Source organism: Pleurodeles waltl, chromosome 5 (assembly GCF_031143425.1).
Source record: "Pleurodeles waltl isolate 20211129_DDA chromosome 5, aPleWal1.hap1.20221129, whole genome shotgun sequence".
NCBI lineage: Eukaryota > Metazoa > Chordata > Amphibia > Caudata > Salamandridae > Pleurodeles > Pleurodeles waltl.
In genome coordinates, this window is record NC_090444.1 from 515,339,222 (window position 1) to 515,365,142 (window position 25,921).

The 25,921-nt window shown below is 46.5% G+C and overlaps 1 protein-coding gene across 2 annotated transcripts in view; it reads right to left on the minus strand.

Moving 5' to 3' along the window:
* The window catches only part of CCDC28A (coiled-coil domain containing 28A), a 142,237-nt gene extending 117,887 nt beyond the window's left edge, over window positions 1–24,350 (minus strand). The window contains exon 1 of one of the 2 annotated variants that reach the window (XM_069234318.1): window positions 24,241–24,350. The gene's annotated coding sequence lies outside the window, so the exon portion shown is untranslated. Of the gene's footprint in view, window positions 1–24,236 lie in introns of both variants that reach the window. The other variant, XM_069234319.1, reaches the window with a different exon arrangement.
* Window positions 24,351–25,921: the final 1,571 nt, after the last annotated feature.

A 25,921-nucleotide genomic window follows, 5' to 3' on the forward strand; every position in this document is an offset into this window, starting at 1 on the left:
GACTGCCATCGGACCATGTCGGTGACGGATCCTCATCGCATTTGTCTGTGGTGCCTCGAGCCCAACCACGACCCGAAGTCGTGCTCCGAGTGTCGGGCAATGCACCCGAAAGCTTTGAGGGAGCGGTCCCTAAAGCTAATGGCAGCCCGGCACTCGACTCCGTGTATGTCCCAGTCTCGCTCGAGAGGAAGGTCTCGAGAGCGGTCGCAGAGTCATCACCAATAGACTTCTTCGAAGTCCTCTGGTCAAGGTAAGAAGAAGAAGTCGAAGAAGTCCCATCGCTCTCTGACTTCACCCCGTCACTCGGCCGACGCGGGACGAGCATTCACGCACGAGGCCTCCATCCTCGGAGCCAATGTCTGGGTCGACTCCGCCCTTCCCAGAGTTTACCGAAGCCGGAGCGACCCCCGCCCAACTTAAAAAGTTTTACGATGTCATGCGCCTCATCTCTGGACGGGCCGACCCAGATACGGTGCCTCCGGGCCCAAGGGGTTTGGCTGAGGGGCCTTCGGGTTCCGCGCCGACGGCTTGGGCCCGGCCACCGAGGTCACCTCCGGATCCATGCGCGGATCCGCACCGACGCCGGTCGCACCATCGAGACCTTCCCCGGTGCCGGGTCGATTATCGACGCTCCCGAGGTCGGTAGTGCTCACTATCGACGTCGACCCAATTCTCATCCCCAACGACTCGGGTCAGAGCGGCGTTGCCCGACGCCGCCATCGCCTTCAGTGGGCCCTACTCGCCCGAGGTCGGGTTCAGACCCATTTGCCTATTGGTACGAATACGGGAGAAAATGGAGGGGTCCCTGGACCCTTATGAATATCAGGATGACCCTACTATGGACTGGGCACAGGACTTGGGCGAAGCCAGTGGTCTGGATACTTATCCTGATGCTGGCATGCTGTCTCCTCCTATCGTGGCTACGGCGGCAGGAGCTACTTATAGTATGGTGGTTAGTAGGGCGCCTGAGGTCTTTGGCCTTGAGCTACCTACTGGGGAAGTCAGGTCTAATCTCCTGACGGAGGTGCTTCAGCTTGGGGCTTCTACTTCGGAACCCCTTCTCCCATTCAATGAGCCCCTCACTGATGTCCTTTTCGGTACATAGTCCAAACCCAACACAGAGGCTCCTGTGAACAGGATTATCACTCGCTGCCATCAGCCCGTGCCGAACGACCCAAAGTTCCTGTCCCAACATCCTACGCCTGAGAGTCTTGCAATCCAGACTTCCTCTTCTAGCGCGTTCCCTTCCGCACCCCCAGATAGGGAATCCAAAAGGCTGCAACAATTTGGTAAGAAGTTGTTTTCTTCCTCCAGCCTAGCACTGCGGTCTGTGAACACTGCATGTCTTTTGGGCCATTATTCCCACTCACTGTGGGATACGGTTGCGCAAGTCCTGCGACAGATACCGGAGGAGGCCCGTGCCATCGTCTTCCAAGCAGTGAAAGATGGGAGAGATGCGGCAAAGTTCACTATCTGTTGTGGGCTGGATACGACCAACTCTCTGGGCAGATCTGTTGCGACGACAGTGGCCTTGCGGTGCCACGCCTGGTTACGTACTTCTGGCTTCTCGGGGAAGTCCAACAGTCACTCATGGACATGCCCTTTGATGGCACTCGTCTCTTCGGAGACTAAGTGGACTCGGCCTTGGAGATATTCAAGGATTTCCGGGCTACGGCTCGGTCCTTGGGTCTTTCCTCCGCCACACGCCCACCACAGTCCCCATTTCCTCCCTTTCGTGGACATGGAAGGAGCGCCCTGTCGCGTCCTCAACCCAGCCACCATGCCACGCACGCTGGACAGCCTATGCGTGCCTATGGACGCGGAATCCCACGTGGCCATTGGCCAGGGAACCAGAGGTCTGTCCAGTCCGCCTCTGCCCCCGCTGCAGCCATCAAACCCTCCTAGTCCGTCCCCTCACTCCCGCCGAGTTGGTGGCAGTATACGCCATCACCTGCCCCACTGGGAACATATCACCACGGACGGGTGGGTTTTGCAGATCATTCGGAAGGGCTACTCCCTCCCTTTCAAATCTGCACCACCACACATGCCACCATCCTTCCATCATCTTCCGGAGGATCATTTGATGCTTCTCCGCCAGGAAGTCGAGGCTCTCTTGCCCAAGGGAGCTATAGAAAGGGTCCCTGTGCCAGAAGTAGGTTGTGGTTGTTATTCCCGCTACTTTCTGATACCAAAGAAGGACAAGAGCTTACGTCCTGAACTACTTCCTCAAGAAGGAGGAGTTCAAAATGCTCACCCTGACTCAGGTTCTGTCTGCCTTGGACCCAGGAGAGTGGATGGTAGCGTTGAACTTGCAGGATGCTTATTTCCACATCCCCATTCTGCCTGCCCACAGACGTTACCTACGATTTGTGGTAGGTCACGAGCACTTTCAGTTTACCGTGCTCCCTTTCGGCCTTACCAGCGGGTGTTCACAAAAGTGATGGCGGTGGTTGCAGCTCATCTGCACAGGTTAGGGGTCTCAGTCTTCCCCTTCCTAGACAACTGGCTGTTGAAGGCGCCCTCGCCCCTGACAGTTGTCTTCCACATTCAGACTATGGCGAACCTCCTGCACCAGCTGGGGTTCACTATAAACGTGCCGAAGTCACACCTGACTCCCTCTCAGACGCTCCATTTCATCGGAGCTGTTATGGACACAGTGCAGTTTCGGGCTTACCCTCTCGGACTTGGTCTTGGGTTTCGGTGAGACTGACTCTGAGGCTGCTGGTCCTCATGGCCTCCTGCATCCTGCTAGTAACACATCCCAGGTGGCATATGCGGGCTCTGCAGTGGGACTTGAAGTTCCAGTGGGCGCAGCATCAGGGAAATCTCTCAGACATGATCCAGATCTCGGAGAGGACAGTGAAAGATCTGCAGTGGTGACTTTCGAATTCCGATTGGGTCAACGGCAGATCCCTCTCCCTTCCCCAACCAGATCTCTCTATAGTGACAGATGCGTCACTTCTGGGGTGGGGCAGCCACATGGGAGAGGCAGAGATCAGCGGCCTCTGGTCTCCGGCGGAATCGGGACTCCACATAAATATGTTGGAGCTCCGGGCGATCAGGCTTGCGTTGAAAGCATTACTTCCCTCTCTCAAAGGGAAAGTGGTGCAGGTGTTCATGGGCAACACTACTGCCATGTGGTACTCCAACAAAACAAGGCAGGTGGGGTCCTGGACCCTTTGTCAGGAGGCACTAAGCCTCTGGACATGGCTGGAACATCAGGGCATTACCCCGATGGTTCAATAGCTGGCGGGCTCTCTCAAGGCCAGAGCAGACGAAATCCGCCATCGAAGCACTATCGATCACCGATGGCGTCTCCATCCGGAGGTGGTTCAAGGTCTCTTTCTCAAGTGGGGAAAGACTTGGTTAGATCTGTTCGCCTACGCAGAGAACACGCAATGTCAGCTATTTTGCGCGTTGGAGTTTCCAAGGCGCACTCGCTCAGAGATGCTTTTCGCCTCGAGTGGAGCTCCGGCCTCCTTTACGCCTTCCCGCCTATCCCTCTTCTGCCCAGAGTTCTCAAGAAAATCAAGTACGACAGGGCCCAAGTTATCTTGGTGGCTCCGGACTGGGCTTGAAGATTGTGGTATCCAGAGCTATTGAGCATGTCCATCAATCCTCCACTCAGACTGCCTTTTCGGGCGGATCTTCTGTTGCAGCAGCAGGGGATGGTTCTCCACCCGAACCTGTCCAACCTCCGCCTTCATGCGTAGAGATTGAGCGGCAACAGTTGACGGCATTTGCCCTTCCACCCAAAGTCTGTAATGTTATCTTGGCAGCCAGGCGTCCATCGACTGAAACTATATACGCCTGTCGTTGGAATAAATTTGTGGCATGGTGTACCAACAAATCTGTTGACCCCCTTTCTACCCTCTTTCAGAGGTTCTCCTGTTCATTCTTTCTTTAGCCCAGCAGGGCTCTGCGTTGGGCACCCTTAAAGGGTATTTGTCTGCCATTTCCGCCTTTCTTAGGCTTCCTGATCAGCCCTCACTCTTTAAATCTCCTATTGTGAGTAGGTTCTTAAAAGGGTTCACCCACTTATTTCCTCCCACTCCCTTCCTCATGCCTCAGTGGGATCTTAATCTTGTACTTACTTGATGTGTACCCCCCTTTGAGCCAATGCATAATTGTCCCTTGCGGCTCCTCACCTTCTCATTCTACCAGAGCAACTGCTGCATCCACTGCATTAGCACGCGGAGTTCCCATCCTGGATATCTGTCAGGCAGCTACGTGGGCATCCCTGCACACGTTTGCTAAGCGTTACTGCGTAGATAGTTAGGTCCGTTGAGACGGCTACTTTGGTCCTGCAGGACTTTCTAGTATGATCTTAGTTCGCAGCCCACCACCGAGGATGGCACTGCTTGGGTATCTATTCTAAGGTAAGGAATCTGCAACTAGAAGTCTCTATCAGATGTACAAGTTACTTACCTTCGGTAACAGAATATCTGGTAGAGACATATTCTAGTTGAGGATTCCTTACCGCCCACCCATCCTCCCCGCTTGCGAACTGATTTCTAGGGACAGGGATTCCCTCTTTCAGGTCCTTAGCTCTGGCGCACCAATCTCAGTGTTCTTAGTGGCTCTGCGGTCTGGCGTAGAAAGTCGTTAAAAGAAACTGACGTCACTGCACGTGGGCGGCGTCTATGTACTACCCCTGACGTCACCACGGCGACCACGATGCCTGCGGAGTCGACCAACGCCACCTACCAACGCACAAGGGTACTGCTCGAAGAAAAATCTCCGGATCCAGTCTGACACCTGAGGGAAAATTCTAAAGTAAGGAATCTGCAACTAGATATTTCGTTACCGAAGGTAAGTAACTTGTACTTTTGCAACAGAGAGGCATGTGTGTATATTTAATTATTTATCTTTAAAAAATCAGCTGCACGAGAAAACAAACATGGATTAGTTCACATTAGTGCAACATAGATGTTAGTGGTGTTGAAATGAGTCCCATTGGAACCTTGCTATATTATTTCTAGTAATTTTCCCTGGTGCTAATGTAGGTATAAGAGTCTGTCTTCATTTGCATATATTTTGCACAGGAAGAAACATTCGATGGGCATGTGAATGAGCTGGGCTTGGTTTAAAAATGTTTATTGTTAAACTGAAGGGGACATTGAATACACCATCACAATGATTTTCTGGACTTGGTTGACTGATTCTTAGGACAGAACACTCGCATTGTAGAGTGGCCCCTGAAAATTATAAGTGACGACGAAGGGAGCAAGTAATATATATAATGAGTTTTTTTTTTCTTTTGTGAACAAACCATTTAAAGACAAATATTGCACAATTTTGATACAATAGATGGAGCTAATACTCTATAAAAATCAAGTGGGCTGGGGCACAAATGTAGTTTCATACATAATCCCATTATGGGAGAACTGCAAGTCCAAAGGCAGTATCCAGTGAAGCTGGAGGCCAAACAGGACCACAAACAAATAGTGGATTCATGACAATATCAGGGAATCACTACCTTCTTTGCCCATCAATATTGAGCACCACAATTTCCCAGTATTGAAGCAAGATTGATGTTAGAACGGAGATTTCTGTTATCACAATATGAACCAACTCTGTAAAATGAATGCTGTAAAAAAGCACTCAGTACTGGATTAATGATGCAACTCACATGCAAAAAAACATAACACCACAAGGGATGTAGCAAATAGATTTTTTTAAATCCAGAGCGCACCTACCAAACCATACTACTTAACGTCCATTACATTCTGGGGGACACTATAAGGCTTTACAAGACTACTTCAAGGGTATCAGAACAGCCCAGGAGTTTCCTCTGCCTAAATAATTACATTTTTGCAAGATTATTTGAGTGCGGTCTCTTAGCTTGAGGACTTATTTATGCAATAATTTGAAGGAACGCCTTTAACATGTAGACAGCATAGTCACAATATTTGCAGAAACAGGTTATAAAATGAATATGATAAAGTTCAAACTACACTATTTGAATGTAATCTTTTTGTCATATGAGTTACCAAGTGATGGAACGGGACTCGCATTATGGTTGCCAGTGTAGTGTAGCCATTTTTAGTGCCATTTTAGTGTAGTGTTATGCATGTTAGGTTTTCATATTAGGCCTCTGTGCACTTTACCCTAGACACATTTTTTCATTTAGCCTCGCACTGTTATTTTATAATAACCAGTTTTACGGTCTTGTTTTATTCTTTCTATCACACTGTTTAGCCTAGCTCAGCTCTGTGTTCGCTAACACTGCATTCTTTCTCACTCTGCGCTTCAGTCAAGGCTACATACAGTCTGGTACATTGTCGGTACACATGGTAGAAGTTTAGTCTCTGGTATTCGCAGACGATACACATCCTCACGTAGGGACCTCTTCTTAGAACATCTGCGTGTTAGTTATAAAATCACTTTCTGGTCCTAGTACAGGCAGAGGGAGATTCAGACCAGGAACCTACAACTAGATGCGGACTGCCCCGTTGCAGATGCTGATGCAGCTTACAGGCCTTTGCTCAGGTATGAGGGTTGATGTCCTCCCGGGGAAACCTGAAAGGCAGGCTTAGAGCTTCCCATGCTGTGCTCCTAATATAACTTAGAGAGAACTTAATATAGTTGCACTATGATAGCCTTATTCTTGTGCTTCACTCTCACCGTCACCATTTTAATCCTACTGTGTTGTATTGTTCTGGTTATCGCAGCTCAAGCCTTACTTTATAACATGCAGTTGTTTTATTAAACGAATCTTTAAAACTTAAACTGCCTTTGTCATTTTTATATGAGACCGTACTATGTATGGGAGCACCGGTTGTGACCTGAGTGACCACGACTTCCCTGAAAAGTAATAAGATGTCATGCGCTCGGCTGCCCAATTGTCCCTTCCCTTCGGGAGAGATCAGGCACTGCTAGTTAGCGGGAGCATAACCCGGATTTGGGGTGACAAGGGTCCTTCACCGTGGGTCAGACTAAGTCCCTCACACTGTGAAACGATCTTGCCGCCCAAAAATCCAGTAGTCTCATTAGGATAATGAAAGCCTACGCGACATGGCGCCGCCAACGATTGGTCAGGCTCTAATTTTCAGGTCCACCGGTATATCTCGGTCTCATATAATATAATGATCTCTCAGTTCCGTATACGGAGACGTCCGTGGTACTGAGGAATTCCGCCACTGTTGCATAGGTAACCCTGATTTCAGCGGATGGTTGTTCAAGCTTGAACCTTAGAAAGGAAATAAATGATTCCCCTTTTTGGTGTGCCTTCTCTGAGTTCATGGTGCTTTACTGATGGTGAATCCCCAGGTAATACAAATTGCTCTTAACATGAGACAAGCGCTCACGGCACATTTGCTAGCACACGGCCTTACGGCCCAGGGTGGTCCAGTCACGTTTGTGGTGGACGCCCACGCAGCCTATAGAACAGAACTTTTCTACTCTTGGGACACATTTCCAGCAGTTGATGGTAACACACATGCATTCCATACATATACAGTAGCGAACACGCCTGGACAATACAGGGCGTACGCATATTTAGAGATACCTCTATCTTATCAAGACCATAATAATTGGCTTGATTTGATGGCACCCTACCCCATACAATGTTACCAGTAAGGTTAGGTCCCCTGAGCAATGACGGTCCGACCTGGCCTTTATTGGCCACCTATACACCGCATCCTGCGGCTGCGAATATGGCAGTGGTTGAGGTTTGACACTTATTTACTGACTTAACGGCAATATATAGACGCTTAGTACAATTTGTGATGCAGACACTTAATACACACTGTAGGAAGTTGGCCCTGTATGTACTATTTCAAAGTAAGAAATAGTGTGCACAGAGTCCAAGGGTTCCCCTTAGAGGAAAGATAGTGGCAAAAAGAGATAATTCTAATGCTTTATTTTGTGGTAGTGTGGTCGAGCAGTAGGCTTATCAGAGGGTAGTGTTAAGCATTTGTTGTACACACACAGGCAATAAATGGGGAACACACACTCAAAGACAATTCCAGGCCAATAGGTTTTTATATAGAAAAATCTCTTTTCTTAGTTTATTTTAAGAACCACAGGTTAAAGATTTACAAACAATACTTTAAATGAAAGGTATTTACTTAGAAACTTTAGGAACTTTGAATTAGCAAAATAGCATATACAGTTTTCACACAAATGGCAATAAGCTATTTTAAAACTAGACAGTGCAATTTTCAACAGTTCCTGGGGGAGGTAAGTGTTTGTTAGTTTTGCAGGTAAGTAAACCACCTACAGGGTTCAAAGTTGGGTCCAAGGTAGCCCACCGTTGGGGGTTCAGGGCAACCCCAAAGTTACCACACCAGCAGCTCAGGGCCGGTCAGGTGCAGAGGTCAAAGTGGTGCCCAAAACGCATAGGCTTCAATGGAGAAGGGGGTGCCCAAGTTCCAGTCTGCCAGCAGGTACATACCTGTGTCTTCGGAGAGCAGACCAGGGGGGTTTTATAGGGCACCGGGGGGACACAAGTCAGCACAAAAAGTACACCCCCAGCGGCACGGGGCGGCCGGGTGCAGTGTGCAAACAGGCGTCGGGTTTGCAATGTAGCTCAATGGGAGACCTAGGGGTCTCTTCAGCGATGCAGGCAGGCAAGGGGGGGCTCCTCGGGGTAGCCACCACCTGGGCAAGGGAGAGGGCCACCTGGGGGTCGCTGCTGCACTGGAGGTCGGATCCTTCAGGTTCTGGGGGCTGCGGGCACAGTGTCGGGACGCTGTCAGGTGGGTAGGTTCAATGACCTACGAACGACGTGCCAAATAATGTCAGTTCCAGCCTCTGACATGCGATTCCTAGGAGCTCTATCCTGAGACTGGGGTTGGGCGACCTTATTTGACACAGCAAGTACACAAAAGTAAGTGACTGCCTTTGTATTCCTCTCCCAAGCAGGGTCAAATTAGCTTAATTTTGGAGAAGTTGTACAAGTATTTTTGGTCCTGATGAAGCGTCAATGGATCTAGCTGGACCACCAGACGCGAAACATGTAGACCTGATGACTAGAGGCGCCATAATTGGTCTGTTCCTCTTGCGTAATTGTTGAGAGCACGTGAGCATTACCACTCACCCCTTGACTCTCACTCTGTTTTTAACCTTGGTCTCCATCTTATTAACACTGATTAAAATTTATGATTAATATTATATGATGGATAACCAATTTTATTATTTTCTCTCCACTATTGCTTGAGTACTTGAATTTTGGTACTCCATTCACACGATCTGATTCTATTTGCAATACGCTTAAGAGCCCCCCTCGGGGAGCCCGTTAGGCGTTGCAGCACCGGCCTAACGAGGAGCTTTCCCAATGATGAAACTAGTCATCCAGTGTGATGCTTGAGGGTTCTCGCTCCTGTCGAATCAGGCCTCCCTACTTTTCTTCTTGATTGGAACAGTGTATTACTTTTTCTTTAGGTGCAGTGTCCTTACCAGGCGTCGGGTTCTTAGAAGCAGGCAGTCGCAGTCAGGGGAAGCCTCTGGATTCCCTCTGCAGGCGTCGCTGTGGGGGCTCAGGGGGGTCAACTCTGGCTACTCACGGGCTCGCAGTCGCTGGGGAGTCCTCCCTGGAGCATTGGTTCTCCACAAGTCGAGCCGGGGGCGTTGGGTGCAGAGTGCAAAGTCTCACACTTCCGGCGGGAAACGTGTGTTCTTTCAAAGTTGCTTCTTTGTTGCAAAGATGCTTCTTCCTTGGAGCAGAGCCGCTGTCCTCTGGAGTTCTTGGTCCTTTTAGATGCAGGGTAGTCCTCTGAGGCTTCAGAGGTCGCTGGACCCTGTGGAACGCGTCGCTGTAGCAGTTCTTTTGAAGTGGGGAGACAGGCCGGTAGAGCTGGGGCCAAAGCAGTTGGTGTCTCCATCTTCTCTGCAGGTTTTTCAGCTCAGCAGTCCTTCTTCGTCTTAGGTTGCAGGAATCTAGTTTCCTAGGTTCTGGGGAGCCCCTAAATACTGAATTTAGGGGTGTGTTTAGGTCTGGGAGGGCAGTAGCCAATGGCTACTGTTCTTGAGGGTGGCTACACCCTCTTTGTGCCTCCTCCCTGAGGGGAGGGGGGCACATCCCTATTCCTATTGGGGGAATCCTCCAAAATCAAGATGGAAGATTTCTAAAGGCAGGGGTCACCTCAGCTCAGGACACCTTAGGGGCTGTCCTGACTGGTGGGTGACTCCTCCTTGTTTTTCTCATTATCTCTCCTGGACTTGCTGCCAAAAGTGGGGGCTGTGTCCAGGAGGAGGGCATCTCCACTAGCTGGAGTGCCCTGGGGCATTGTAACACACAGCCTGAGCCTTTGAGGCTCACTGCTAGGTGTTACAGTTCCTGCAGGGGGGAGGTGTGAAGCACCTCCACCCAGAGCAGACTTTTGTTTCTGTCCTCAAAGAGCACAAAGGCCCTCACCACATGGGGTAAGAAACTCGTCTCTCAGCAGCAGGCTGGCACAGACCAGTCAGTCCTGCACTGAACAATTGGGTAAAATACAGGGGGCATCTCTAAGATGCCCTCTGTGTGCATTTTTTAATAAATCCAACACTGGCATCAGTGTGGGTTTAATATTCTGAGAAGTTTGATACCAAACTTCCCAGTATTCAGTGTAGCCATTATGGAGCTGTGGAGTTCGTTTTTGACAGACTCCCAGACCATATACTCTTATGGCTTCCCTGCACTTACAATGTCTAAGGTTTTGCTTAGACACTGTAGGGGCATAGTGCTCATGCACCTATGCCCTCACCTTTGGTATAGTGCACCCTGCCTTAGGGCTGTAAGGCCTGTTAGAGGGGTGACTTACCTATGCCATAGGCAGTGTGAGGTTGGCATGGCACCCTGAGGGGAGTGCCATGTCGACTTAGTCATTTTCTCCCCACCAGCACACACAAGCTGGCAAGCAGTGTGTCTGTGCTGAGTGAGGGGCCCTAGGGTGGCATAAGACATGCTGCAGCCCTTAGAGACCTTCCCTGGCATCAGGGCCCTTGGTACCAGGGGTAACAGTTACAAGGGACTTTCCTGGGTGCCAGGGTTGTGCCAATTGTGGAGACAATGGTGCATTTTAGGTGAAAGAACACTGGTGCTGGGGCCTGGTTAGCAGGGTCCCAGCACACTTCTCAGTCAAGTCAGCATCAGTATCAGGCAAAACGTGGGGGTAATTGCAACAGGGAGCCATTTCCTTACACACACCCAGCGCGTGCTGCTTCAGCGCAACCACATGCTGTGACGCCAGGTATTAATCCGGTGACTGTACATTCCATTATGGGTAAGGTCCCAGCCAAACGAGAGGAGACTCCGTTTTGGCTGGCACAGAAAATTAATACGCTGGAGGCGGTATTTCCCCATACGGGACCTCAGGACAAACATAGGATATTAACTATGTGTTTACCCTTCGGGATGGTTCCCACATTGGAACTTTGTAATACATGGGGCACGGTGTATGCCGCGCTCTTTACCACGGCACACGGTACACCTACACCGGCTAACCTACCGGAAGTGCTTAAACAGATTCAAGATGAATAGGGGCTGCCCCGGCCTTAGATTTAGGTATGTAACTGATAGGCTATTTTGCCACGGTTTCTTCAATGATCCTAAGCAATCTTAAAGGGGAAACAGTTGCGCTTGCAGTGCGCATGCGTCTTCGTGACGTTCCGCAACAAGATCAGGAGCGGGAACTGCCTACAATAATAGCGGAAACATATTCCAGTATTGGTTGAGATAGCCTGGGGGCTAGACCACAAAAACCTCAGATTCAGGGGAAAATTACTAAAGATAGTACGAAACAGCAACCTGAGGGTACTAAGAAGCGCTGGGAGAAAAAACAACAAACACCTAAAAAGGAAAGGGGAGAATCTCCGCATACGGAGACCCCGCAGAATAGATATAATCTCAGAAATAGGGATAATATTAAGACGCCTGACAGATATCAATTTACTGATACGCGCCAATCTCGTTCCTTTCAGTACTCATCAGAAAAGAGTAATGAGAGAGGTGGGCGGTCAGAGCGGAGACAAGAGTAAGTGAAACCGAGACAGGACTCACAACGCTCTTCTGAGGTTTCTGTCAAGAAGGAAGAGAAACTAGTACAACAAAAACAACAGTTTAAAAAGAAAAAGGTGGCAGCTGTCTCAGTTAGACATGCCACTCAGGAAGAGGGTTCTCTTGAAGAACAAGACATGGGCTCTGGCTCTGCTAGACAGCGCGGCAGAGGTCACAATAGTTCGCCAGAATCTTCTAGAGCATCTGGAGGTGAAAGCAACTGATGACTTCATCCAGGTAGAAACAGCGGAAATGCGTGTCTCCGAACCCGATAGGGTGTATACAGAGACTTTACAGTTGGAAGGAGACAATGAACGCACTATACACTCAATCTTTTGGGATCGTGTAGTTAAGATATATGACATTTTGTTGGCAGAACATGATTGGCCGCCAGATTTTGTCTGCACCTGCCCTGCTGGGGAGGGGGTTATTAGACCTTCCTTCTCACCCCTTGTTCCGGAGGAACTCGCTGAGTCCTATTCTATGAAATTGGCTCTTGCACAGGCACCTGCGTTATATAGAAATCACGTTGAGTGGGATAGGGATTCTCCATATCATGTAATTCCTATTAAAGGTGAGCCTTCAACCACAGCCGCAGTATCCCATAAAAAATGAAGCAAGGGCACCAGTGAGAGAAATACTTACACAATTAGAATACCAGGGGGTAATTGAACCCTGTGTCTCACCGATGAATAATCCCTTATTCCCTGTAGCTAAACCGGACCATTCATATAGAATAGTCTTAGAATACAGACATCTGAATGGACATTCATGCACATATGCTATACAAAATTCACATAGCACTGCACTAATGAGCAACATTGTGCGGAAGAAATATAAAACAACCTTGGATATCTCAAATGGATTCTTCTGCCAGAATATAGCCCCTGAAAGCAGGGATTTAACCGGCTTTAGCGCACTAGGCTCCCAGAAAAATTCTGTTGTTTTCCTCAGGGGTATAAGAACAGCCCAGGACTGTTTACAGCTCGTGTGACTGAAATTTTGCACGAGCTCGACTCTGAAGCATTGTCATATGTGGATGGTATATATATCTCACGGATGACGAGTTGCTACAACATTTAAGACGGGTAGCCCGCATTGTTGTAGGATTTGCCGAAATCGGCTACAAATTTAACTTCAAAAAATCAAAAATTGCCTTCCTCGGCATCATATTCCTGGGATATGAGCTGTCGAGTGAGGGTAAAAGCCTAGCGCCACAATTTTTAGAAAAATGTGCACAATTGCAACCACCAAATCTGATTAAGAAACTTCAATCGTTGTTGGGCTTTCTAAATTTTGGCAGAACATACATTCCTGATTATGCTACACGCATAAAACCTTTATATGAATTAATACGTCCTGATTTTTTGAGTAAATTCTGGACAATTGAACATACACATACTCTTCGAGAGTTACAAGCAGATATGCTAGCAGCGAAACATCTACAGGGAGTGCAGAATTATTAGGCAAATGAGTATTTTGACCACATCATCCTCTTTATGCATGTTGTCTTACTCCAAGCTGTATAGGCTTGAAAGCCTACTACCAATTAAGCATATTAGGTGATGTGCATCTCTGTAATGAGAAGGGGTGTGGTCTAATGACATCAACACCCTATATCAGGTGTGCATAATTATTAGGCAACTTCCTTTCCTTTGGCAAAATGGGTCAAAAGAAGGACTTGACAGGCTCAGAAAAGTCAAAAATAGTGAGATATCTTGCAGAGGGATGCAGCACTCTTAAAATTGCAAAGCTTCTGAAGCGTGATCATCGAACAATCAAGCGTTTCATTCAAAATAGTCAACAGGGTCGCAAGAAGCGTGTGGAAAAACCAAGGCGCAAAATAACTGCCCATGAACTGAGAAAAGTCAAGCGTGCAGCTGCCACGATGCCACTTGCCACCAGTTTGGCCATATTTCAGAGCTGCAACATCACTGGAGTGCCCAAAAGCACAAGGTGTGCAATACTCAGAGACATGGCCAAGATAAGAAAGGCTGAAAGACGACCACCACTGAACAAGACACACAAGCTGAAACGTCAAGACTGGGCCAAGAAATATCTCAAGACTGATTTTTCTAAGGTTTTATGGACTGATGAAATGAGAGTGAGTCTTGATGGGCCAGATGGATGGGCCCGTGGCTGGATTGGTAAAGGGCAGAGAGCTCCAGTCCGACTCAGACGCCAGCAAGGTGGAGGTGGAGTACTGGTTTGGGCTGGTATCATCAAAGATGAGCTTGTGGGGCCTTTTCGAGTTGAGGATGGAGTCAAGCTCAACTCCCAGTCCTACTGCCAGTTCCTGGAAGACACCTTCTTCAAGCAGTGGTACAGGAAGAAGTCTGCATCCTTCAAGAAAAACATGGTTTTCATGCAGGACAATGCTCCATCACACGCGTCCAAGTACTCCACAGCGTGGCTGGCAAGAAAGGGTATAAAAGAAGGAAATCTAATGACATGGCCTCCTTGTTCACCTGATCTGAACCCCATTGAGAACCTGTGGTCCATCATCAAATGTGAGATTTACAAGGAGGGAAAACAGTACACCTCTCTGAACAGTGTCTGGGAGGCTGTGGTTGCTGCTGCACGCAATGTTGATGGTGAACAGATCAAAACACTGACAGAATCCATGGATGGCAGGCTTTTGAGTCTCCTTGCAAAGAAAGGTGGCTATATTGGTCACTGATTTGTTTTTGTTTTGTTTTTGAATGTCAGAAATGTATATTTGTGAATGTTGAGATGTTATATTGGTTTCACTGGTAATAATAAATAATTGAAATGGGTATATATTTTTTTTTGTTAAGTTGCCTAATAATTATGCACAGTAATAGTCACCTGCACACACAGATATCCCCCTAACATAGCTAAAACTAAAAACAAACTAAAAACTACTTCCAAAAATATTCAGCTTTGATATTAATGAATTTTTTGGGTTCATTGAGAACATGGTTGTTGTTCAATAATAAAATTAATCCTCAAAAATACAACTTGCCTAATAATTCTGCACTCCCTGTACACACACGGGACAATAGGATACATTTGGTCATCAGGGTGATAGCTGGGGCCATTGGGTTTACTTATGTCACATTTAATATATCATACAAGTCACACTTGTATTCAGCTGCTGAGCAACGATTTGCACCCACAGAGAAAATTCTCACGGCTGTACAGATGGCTGTTCTTAAAGAAAGACCTCTGGCCCAGGGGAAACGCATTATTGTCATTTCTCCTATTCCGGCCCTTGAGGCTGTTACAAAAGCTAGCGTCCCGAATGCAAAAGCACTCCACCCACGATGGATACAAGGGGCCACGTCCTTGACAGCCACTGATGTAGACTATGTTTTTGACCCAAAGATACAGACTCAGGAGTTTCTACAATATGAAGTTGAATATCCAGTTCCCGCTGACACATTGCCTATTGCCCAATATCAGGTAGTCATGTACACTGATGGCTCTGCGCAACCAGCGATAGGAACAAAACATCAATATTCTGCTGCATGTGCAGTAGTGAGCGGCTATATGGAGGGGGAGAAATTCTGCCCCCAACATACTTATACCCAGACCTTAGGGGATTGTACTGCACAATTGGCTGAGCTAAAAGCTCTACTGATGGTACTGCAACATACGGATCCGACTCAGTACACACTGATTGTTTGTGATTTGTATTATTGTGTCCAGTCTTTTAACGAATACTTACATTACTGGCGCTTGAATGGGTTCAGAGATTCGAAAGGCAACACCATTAAACACAGACTACTGTGGGGGAAGGTAGCAGACCTGAAAGAGACGCTACCCAAAGTCCATGTTGTGCATACACTTGGACACCAGCGCATTGGAATACACGTTGCTGGTAATACTTTGGCTGATGAAGCCGCAAAGTCGGCAGTGGCAGTTGCCACTGTAGCTGCAGTGACTCGTTCTAGTACCAAACCAGACACAGAGATCTTGGCTGCCATAAGAGCTACGGTTGATGGTAAGCCTTATCCGAAAGGATTTCCAAATAAATATCAATATTTTATGGGAAGTATGCTGAACGCTGAAGTTAAAATTCCTGGCGTAGGCGTACGTAAATATGTAAGACCGCGATTGATTAAAGCAGCGCATGAGGGGGTAGCATCTGCACATGCAGGCGTGGCAGCTACAATTTCACTATTACAGGCCCGCTACTGGTGGCCTGGTCTCTATAGAGGCCAAGCAGTATGTCCTTTGTTGTGACATATGTCAACAAATTAAAGTTTCAACAGCTAAGCGCCCGCCGCAGACACCGCTCTTAATCTCAAACAGACCATTACAATGTGTGTACTTGGATCACTGTGGTCCATTAACACTGGATAGTGCATACAAATATATCCTAGTCGCTGTTGATTCTTGCTCCAGATTTGTGTGGGGTAGCCACAACACTCGGCTGACGCTCTAACTGTTATTAAAGATATGCGAGTCTTTGTCGGTATATATGCAGTTGCGGCATTCCATTTGGACCAGGGCCCTGCTTTCGCCTCAAGGGCATTCAGGGACACCATGGCTTTGTTGGGGGTCCAGCTCCAGTACTCGTCTCCATTTCATCCTGAGGGAAATTCTGTCATGGGGCGATTAAACCGTGATTTAAAGCAATCCTTAACAGCCAGAGCCATAGGTACGGGTCGTAGTTGGCTAGCCCACCTGTATGGAGTTCAGAGAGCACTAAATAACTTGCCTAGAAGGTCCCAGGAAGGTCGTACTTCATATGAGTGCCTGTTCGGAACACAAATGTTTGTTCCGGATCTTGATGGTCCTGGTGTGGAGGCGGCGGAGACACCTTTTGACATAAATGATCGTGTCACTGTTTTACAGGAATTACAGCAGTTCTGTGACGATAACTCTTCTGAAAGTGCTGCCTCTACGGGAATTAAGGATGTGCCAGTAACACCTACCGGCTGGATTCGTAGGGTTGGGGGTCTTGTGCATGAAAAGGTCGCAGTAAAAAAAGAATATGGCCCTTCTTAACGTGCACCAGTCCCTGTGTTGGGGGATAAACGGTACGACAACTGTGATTCTGCCACCGTTGCCAAGTGCCAAAGAAAATCGCTTTGTTTCCATTGATAATGTCAAGTTACAACATGTGGCCGATTCTACACAGCCGACCAAGAGGAACTTCCAGTAGTTCCCGAATCCCTCTCACTACTGGAGAAGACGTTCCCCTTCAAGTTGTTTATACCAACACTGTTGCCTCTCCGAGGTTGGGGAGGGTGGATGATGATCTCGCATTAGTTCCATTAACAACGACCAATTTAGAAACATTTGATCGAGTCACCATAAATACAGACGTGACGGATGGTGCTGTCTACACGATACCGACTCGAGAAACACCAACTCCTCCATTGACTGTGGCAGCGCCTTTTGCACGAAATGCCTCTGGTTATTTTGCAGACAATAACGATGGTCTATCAGACTCGTTTGCCTCTTCAACTACTGACCTGTCTGGTCCACGCAAGCTGATGCGTTGGCTTAACGATACGTATTTTGTTTTTCCATGGAACTATCTATGGCTTTTATTGACTGTGTTGGCTTTTTTTCTTTGGATTGGGTTTGTCATGACCTTTTTTCTGTTGATACATGGTCATTTTCTTCCTGAGAGATCGGCTGTTGAACAGATGGAGGAGGTGTTGAAACCACATTTCTCATCACAAAAGGTTCGAAGAGACTTGTCCTTTGTGAACATTTCTGCGGTGCCAATTCCAGATGGGATTGTGTACGGTCCCACTGAAATAATTCAAATACCGTATGTGCTAAAGTTATTTATGAATGATATAGTCATACCAGGCATCGTATCTGATGATTGGGATGTGAAAACAGTTGACTCAATGATGACAGAATTGCAATATTACACTATCTATGAAAATGAAGATGTTTACCAGTCTAGAGACAATTATGGTGACATGTTTTGCTATAATTATTATGGGCACCATTTCATACATAGAACGAGTATTCCCAAGCCGAAATTTGACTATACGCAGTGGGAACATTGCCCAACTCCCCCGTATGGGAGTTCCAAAACTTATTTTGACAAATTTACGTATTTTTCTGGGCACCATCAAAAGAATGCTGAGTCGTATTACTTTAAATGAACTCCGACTAAAGATAAACACATGTTATTGACCGACACAAAATTTATATATTCGGATTCCTTTGTTTCCCGGGTGTCAATTGAAGGTTATGAATATTGGTCAGAAAATGTTGATTTGAAAAGTGTTTGGGGAACAAAGAATTGGCAAACCAAGGGTAGAGAAACACTGTTTAGAGCAGGTCTCATTCCCGTTCAAATGATTTTTTTTTTATGAAACTGTACAGCAGACCAGCTGCTTGGGTTTAGCTACATTCAGAGAATTAAACATGCCCAGTATACCTGTCCCTGCGAAATTTAGTAACTGGCAAAAGTACACTAATGCAACTTTTAGTGAGCTTAGTGAATGGGTCCAAAATGGTACATTTAACACTTCACTGACACGTCCAGGCGGGTGGTTATTGTGGCCAATAGATATCAACGGGTGTCATCAACGTTTTGTCACTTCCTCAGGGGATTTCCGAACGAGTAGGTCAGACCCTCACTATATATCACCAGAACATGCTGAAATAGTTACGACATATAGTGTGGGAAAATTATGCCAGCAATGGCTGAAATAATCCTCGCTAGATGCAGTTAAGACACATCTCACTCTCCTATCTAATGACACTGACTTACAAGATTGTTTGTCAGGCCCGAAGGTGTCACGTAGGAAGCGTTTCTTGTATGAAGTATACAATGAAATTTGGAAACTTTCACAACAAGAAGCTGCAGCCCGGTTACGGCAGATAGATCAGGATAATCTGAAAAAAGCATTAGCTGTTGTGGATAATGGTATGCACACCTTGTCCGACCGGATTTATACAATTAACAACATTGTTTCTTCTGCGATAGACATTATACAATCTGATATGTCTTCTTTATATCATGGACAGAGTCAGACCAGGTCCATTATGCAGTTGGGTTGGACGCTCCAGACATTGAAGGCTGGTCGCTTTCCGTGGCAGCACATCAGTGCCAGGGAAATATTTTTTTTCCTTTAATTTGACGCGACAACAACAACTAATGGCTAAGAAAGAGAAGACTTATGTCATGCTTCACATTGAAAAGTTAGAAAGATTGCCTTTTACCGTGGCCGAGATTCCCTCTGCAGAATGGTTGATACACGGGGTTATTAATCTGCCTATTTCTACATTACAATTCACTTCTTGTTTGAAACATGTTCTGGTAGGCAGATATGGGAAGCTAGGAGATAGTTACATCCATGAGGTGTGGGAGCTTCCCTTCTTGTACAAATGCCTCAGTGGCATGAAAGAGGTCTTTCTTAGCAGAAGTGAATGTGAGACTTCAGTCAGCCATTCGATGATTTGTAAGCAGCTGTCCTTGCATGGGGCGTGTAATGCCTCGGTTGCGAATTTGGCTTGCTATCTGAAGGGAGTTCCAGATTAAACGCACGTTCCAGGTGCTTTCAAATGGCAGCTACGTCCTCCTCAATAGTGAAGACTGTTGTGGTATGCGAGCAGGAATAGTTTACGTTGTTTCGGTCTCTAAGGTCGTTACTTGCTGCGGGAACGTGTTGTTTCCCCCCCCAATAGAATTAGGGAGGTAGCAGATATTTGGCCTCACATTGCTACTTCCAAGGTGAATTTTGACAAGTTAAACAGACTGGAAGCTTTGTTGTTTCAGAAGCATGTGGCCCTTACATCTGCACGCGAGACCTACGTACTTCAAGTAGCAAGGTCATCTGTGGAAATACAGTCCCTGTTAAATACCAAATTTTCGAGCCACTTTGGTGAACTAATGGGACGTATATTTAATGCGTCCAGCACGGCTGGACTAGCACATTTTTTCAAAGCCGTTGGTGTTAATTTCATTCATACCTTCTCTTCCATATTCGGTTTGATTCGGCTATTCATTCAATTTTCTGAAGCATTTTTGGAGGATTTCCGATAACTTTGGCTATATTGGCCAGCGTTTTACTGTTGCTGTTGTTTTTACACAATGGCTGTCCCGCCGCTTCAAGGACGAATGTGGGCGCTCCCATCAGCGCAGCTGTGTCGTGAACGCATGATACAGTATTTTGGAGTCACACTCCTGGAACATTTGGGGTGTAACTGGTCTCTGTCATTCAGACCAGTTTTGGATTGTGTGCAGCCCGTGTTTCGGTGCCGTTGGTGCTCTTTTGAACATGCACTAGACGTCTGTCTCTGACTGCAACGCCCCCCAGTGGTTGATGCTGATCTGTTGGTGTTCTCGATGAGGGCTCATTACCAGACATGCGCGCTGCGGCTGCGTTTGCTTAGAGAAGCTTAATACGAGATACCCTTCCTGGAGGAAGTTGATGTTCACTCGTTTATAGGCACTGCACGGGATGGTGCCTTGGTGGCTCCTGAGGCTTTGGAACACACCTGCTCCCTGCTAGTCTTCAGTTTTGTCATCTGCCGAAGTGGAGAATCTCCTGCTTTCCGTGACCACTGCTTAAATTGGACTTATTCTAAATTGACATTATCCCTTGAATTTGGCATTTGGCCGCATGCTCCTTTTTCAAATTGCGAAATTCTGTGCTTGTGTCCTCTTAACTTGTTGAAATTGGATAGGGTCTTACTTATATTTTAGCATAAGGACATTTTTTTTTTAGCTTTTTCCTAAACCACTTTCTACCGACATGGGGAGGGTGTAGTGTAGCCATTTTTAGTGCCATTTAATGTAGCGTTATGCACGTTAGATTTTCATATTAGGCCTCTGTGCACTTTTACCCTAGACACGTTTTTATTTCGCCTCGCACTGTTATTTTATAATAACCAGTTTTACGGTCTTGTTTTATTCTTTCTATCACACTGTTTAGCCTAGCTCAGCTCTGTGTTCGCTAACACTGCATTATTTCTCACTCTGTGCTTCAGTCAAGGCTACAGTCTGGTACATTGCAGGTACACGTGGTAGAAGTTTAGTCTCTGGTGTTCGCAGACGATACACATCCTTACGTAGGGACCTCTTCTTAGAACATCTGCGTGTTAGTTATAAAATCACTTTCTGGTCCTAGTACAGGCAGAGGGAGATTCCGACCAGGAACCTACAACTAGATGCTGACTGCCCCGTTGCAGATACTGATGCAGCTTACAGGCCTTTGCTCAGGTATGAGGGTTGATGTCCTCCCGGGGAAACCTGAAAGGCAGGCTTAGAGCTTCCCATGCTGTGCTCATAATATAACTTAGAGAGAACTTAATATAGTTGCACTATGATAGCCTTATTCTTGTGCTTCACTCTCACCGTCACTATTTTAATCCTACTGTGTTGGTTTGTTCTGGTTATCGCAGCTCATGCCTTACTATATAAAATGCAGTCGGTCTATTAAACCAATCTTTAAAACTTAAACTGCCTTTGTCATTTTTATATGAGACCGTACTATGTATGAGAGCACCGGTTGTGACCTGAGTGACCACGACTTCCCTGGGAAGTAATAAGATGTCATGCGCTCGGCTGCCCAATTGTCCCTTCCCTTCGGGAGAGATAAGGCACTGCTAGTTAGCTGGAGAATAACCCGGATTTGGGGTGACAAGGGTCCTTCACCGTGGGTCAGACTTAGTCCCTCACACTGTGAAACGATCTTGCCGCCCAAAAATCCAGTAGTCTCATTAGGATAATGAGAGCCTACGCGACACTAGAAAAATGTGGGATGTCAGAGCCCTCAAATACTCTTAAGAAAATGACCGGTATTAGTGGGATTTTTTAATTTGTAGTGAATACCTCTTAAATTATGCAGAGAGGGTAAAACCCATGTTGCAGTTGATTCCCACAACATTTTTGGGGAAGGACTGAAAGAACACTCAAATCCTTAAAGGGTCGCAAAAAGACAATATTGCAACTGCACATTTGCAAACACATGAGAGCAAACACAGTTCAGTAATCTGAATAGCCTACATTTAGTCAGGTTACACATATATAATGTAAAATAATGGGTGGATTAGACCAACTGAGTACAACACACATTTATATTCTAAAGCAGATTATCATTTTGCTGCAATTGAGAAATTTTCACAGCACTTCAAATAGCAATTGTTAAGGAGTGACCCACCTCAAAGGAAAATAAAATAAGTGTGGACATGTGGATAGCCAATTTGGAAAGCAACTCTGTCCAGTGCTTTCCATTGGCTTTGAACCGTTCTCCCCTGTGCTTTAACTCAATGTTGCACTATTTCATGTTCATTTGCTGCTACTCCATCCACGTTGCTCCATCTCTGTTTGTTCCTTTCCAACGCCCTCCTTGTTGCTAACCCAAACTAGTATCTTCTGTGCTGCTTCCCCAAACCAGCACTCTCCGTGTTGCTTCTAACCATGCAACCCCAAGCTACTTAGACGTGTCTTCCGTGTTGGTTCGCAGAGACCTCTGTGTTTCTTGGCCCTTCCCATGCGTTCTTTTCCCCACCAACACCAACATTTTTACCCTCACACACATTTTTTTAATCTATCCAACTCAGATCGGTAAACAAAAAGAAAAAAAAAAAACACTTACGTAATTGTGTAGGTGCACACGTGCTGGTCTACAAAATGACACAGTCTGCAGCACAGGCCTGTTTTACCTGTTTATTCGCCATTTTGCACTGCATCAAGGTTGTTGTGCAGCACGGCTAAAACCACTGCGGTGCCAAAGGTGACACCTATTGGTTTGCCAGTGCTTGTTTTTTATGCATTCTTTTGTCTTGGAAGACAGCTATAATAAAGGCAAAATGCTTCTCCGTGGGAACAGGCAGCAGTAGTTCAGCAATCTATGCTCCAGCTACACACAGTGAGGAGCTCATAAATTCTTTACACTTCTAGCACAGAGGTCGGCCCCGTTATAACTGTCGCAAGGCTTCCTGCATGCATCAATCCCTCAACATTGTAAGCACTACCAAGTGTACGAGGGCGGAGTGGAGAAAAGAGGCCAAGGCGCAAGGAAAGGGAAAACTCTAAACAAGGGAAAACATATATCAATACAAATTGATACGCACTACACTGCATAATCCACAGCGCTATGTAGAAACACCACCAGCGTCTGTACGACACAGCTGAGCTGAAGACTTGACTGTGCGTGGCGCAACATAGCATAGGTGAACTCTGCCTGCAGCTACAGCAGCCAGATGGCCGAACATCACCAGAACAGCCAAATAATTTGAAAGACTCCTCAGGAACTTCTGGACTGGCAGTATAGTGAGGGGGGGGGGGGGGGGGTACCAAGCGTTTTCTCTCTGCATTCAAGTGCACTGTTCTGATCTCTGCAGCAAGTGCATTCATCGTACTAGGCCGTCCTTCCACTCAATTAGACTGAAACCCAAAGGTGTGTTTTTCTTTAATTTTTATTGTAGATGGACAAAAGGGTTGCAGATCTTGGCCCACGTCTTGGAGAAGGAATTTAATTGCTGTTGTGATCAATGGCCTGAGTCCAGAAAGCTATCCCTTGGCCCAACCCTAACTTGCGGCACACAGAACACAAACATTGTTTTCCTACCCGCCCCACCATTCGAACTTTCCCCCTTCTAACCTCTTTCAATCCCCGGAGCAATTCCAATTAGTAGGCAGAGTGGCATCATGCACCATTCATGGGTGCTACTAGAATGCAGCAGGTTCAGAGAGGTGATGCAGAGGATGTTTCCATTTCGGGGTGCCCAGGGAAGCAGAGGCAAGTGGCAGCGGGATAGCCACCGCAAGCTCTCTCCATTCAGACAGTAGAGCTGGTATCAGCGCGGGTGGTTTAATATGAGCACAGGTGGCTAACACCCATGATTTGAAGTACCGCAGGAACAGTGTCATCCACCAGGAGAGAGCCACATACATTGTAGTGTTTTCATTCTTCACATCAGGTCGTTCTTCACAATTAGACTACTGAAGATGTAATCAACGTTCTGTAGGGCAACTGTGTTTTACTTACAATCAAGTAAGCTTTTAACCCATCAGAATATGTGAAAAAGTAGTTCGAACAAAAGTTTCTAGCAAGTACAGGCACTCCCATGCCTCGTAGTAGCTTCACAGAATGGAGAAAATAAAAAATGTCTCATGTAAAAGTAAACAGGAGCAGGTGATACGGTAAATAGGGGCTGTCGGAATAAACTTTTTTTCCTTCGCATATTTTAAATAAAAAACAGCAGGTTTTATTTGCATTTTTGTAAAATTCATAGGACAGTTATCGAAAGCAAGCACGCAATACATCCAGTATGTGGCGAGGAAAAATAATACTACACATACTTACTCTGAAGGACCGTACAGCTCGCTGTCCGTTATTGATCTTTTCGGGAACATTTGTCCGTAATATCAGTACTTCCGGGTTAGAGGACAGCCCATCCAATGGCGAGCCGTCTGGGTAATGGGAGCAGTGCTTTAATGTGTAAACTGTACCAGGATTGGAGCACGGCAGTTTCTCATCCAGAGTTGGTGCGCTGCACATAATACCGAAATGCTCATTGGCTATGACGTTCACATGTGCCCCGGTAAACACTACCGAACGACCGCCGCCAGATAGTGAAACACGGGTTGTATACAACCAGTAGTAGTTCGCTGGCGGATGACGTAAAGTGAGTCACTCGCCGCCACAGCAGTAAGCTTGAGCCAGGCTGTTACAGTGCACCTCGGAAGGGATTTAAGGCCAGATGTAGGAAACGATGTGCGAGTCGCAAACGGCAAAAAATGCCGTTTGCCAGTCGCAAATCTCAGTTTCCTATCCAGAAATGCAATTTGCGAGTCGGGACCGACTCGCAAAATGCATTTCCGAATCGCAAATAGGAAGGGGTGTTCCCTTCCTATTTGCGATTCGCAGTGGTTTGCAATTCCATTTGCGATCGCATATGCGGTCGCAAATGGTGTCGCAGTTACCATCCACTTGAAGTGGATGGTAACCCACTCGCAAATTGGAAGGGGTCCCCATGGGACCCCTTCCTCTTTGTGAATGGACCACAAATTATTTTTTTAGGGCAGGTAGTGGTCCAACGGACCACTACCTGCCCTGAAAAAATACCGAAACTAAAGGTTTCGGATTGTTTTTTAAGTGCAGCTCGTTTTCCTTTAAGGAAAACGGGCTACACTTAAAAAAAAAAAAACGGCTTTATTTATAAGCAGTCACGAACATGGAGTTCTGCTGACTACAGCAGGCCTCCATGTTAGCGAGTGCCCATAGTCGCGATGGGGCCGCAATTTGCGACCCACCTCATTAATATTAATGAGGTGGGTCTTTGCGACCCCATACCGACTCGCAGACGGTGTCTGAGACACCGTTCTGCATACCAATTTGCGAGTTGCAAATTGCGAGTCGGAAGGACTCGCAATTTGCAACTCGCAAATTGGATTTTTGCTACATCTGGCCCTCAGGGTGGCAGTGTTGCGGCGGCAGCTTGACAGTTCGGTACAGGGCTGAATCACGTTAGTCGGAGAGAATAAAAAATATCCTAGTTAAGGAGAAGGGAAGTTACAGTTCTATTAAGGACAAGGAGGCGAGGGTTATGCATTTCTTATTTCACTTTAATGTTTATCAACATTTTCAAAGTTATAAAAGAAAAAAAACACAATTTCAGAGCTATAAGTCCCATGAGTCTCTGGGTGAATGTGTCCATAGTAACCATAGTCCAATCACAACACAGTCTATTGTATATGATTGCATGAAGGCCCTTCCAGTTCCTCTTCTTCACTGGAGGAAGTTTAGCCTTTAGTGACTTCCCTACGTGAACCTTTGATCATTTCCTGTGCAGTAATGTATGTTATAAGGATATGGTAGAATAACAATTATTGTGAAGTGGAGCAAAGTATATTTATTAATATAGTAAGCTAAAAAAACAGTATATTGTTACAAGAAACAAAACATTAATTAAAAAAATCTTACTTAATACGAAGTTATAGGGAGGGTCAGGAAATCAAGTGTGATACCTAAAGGAGGGATAATC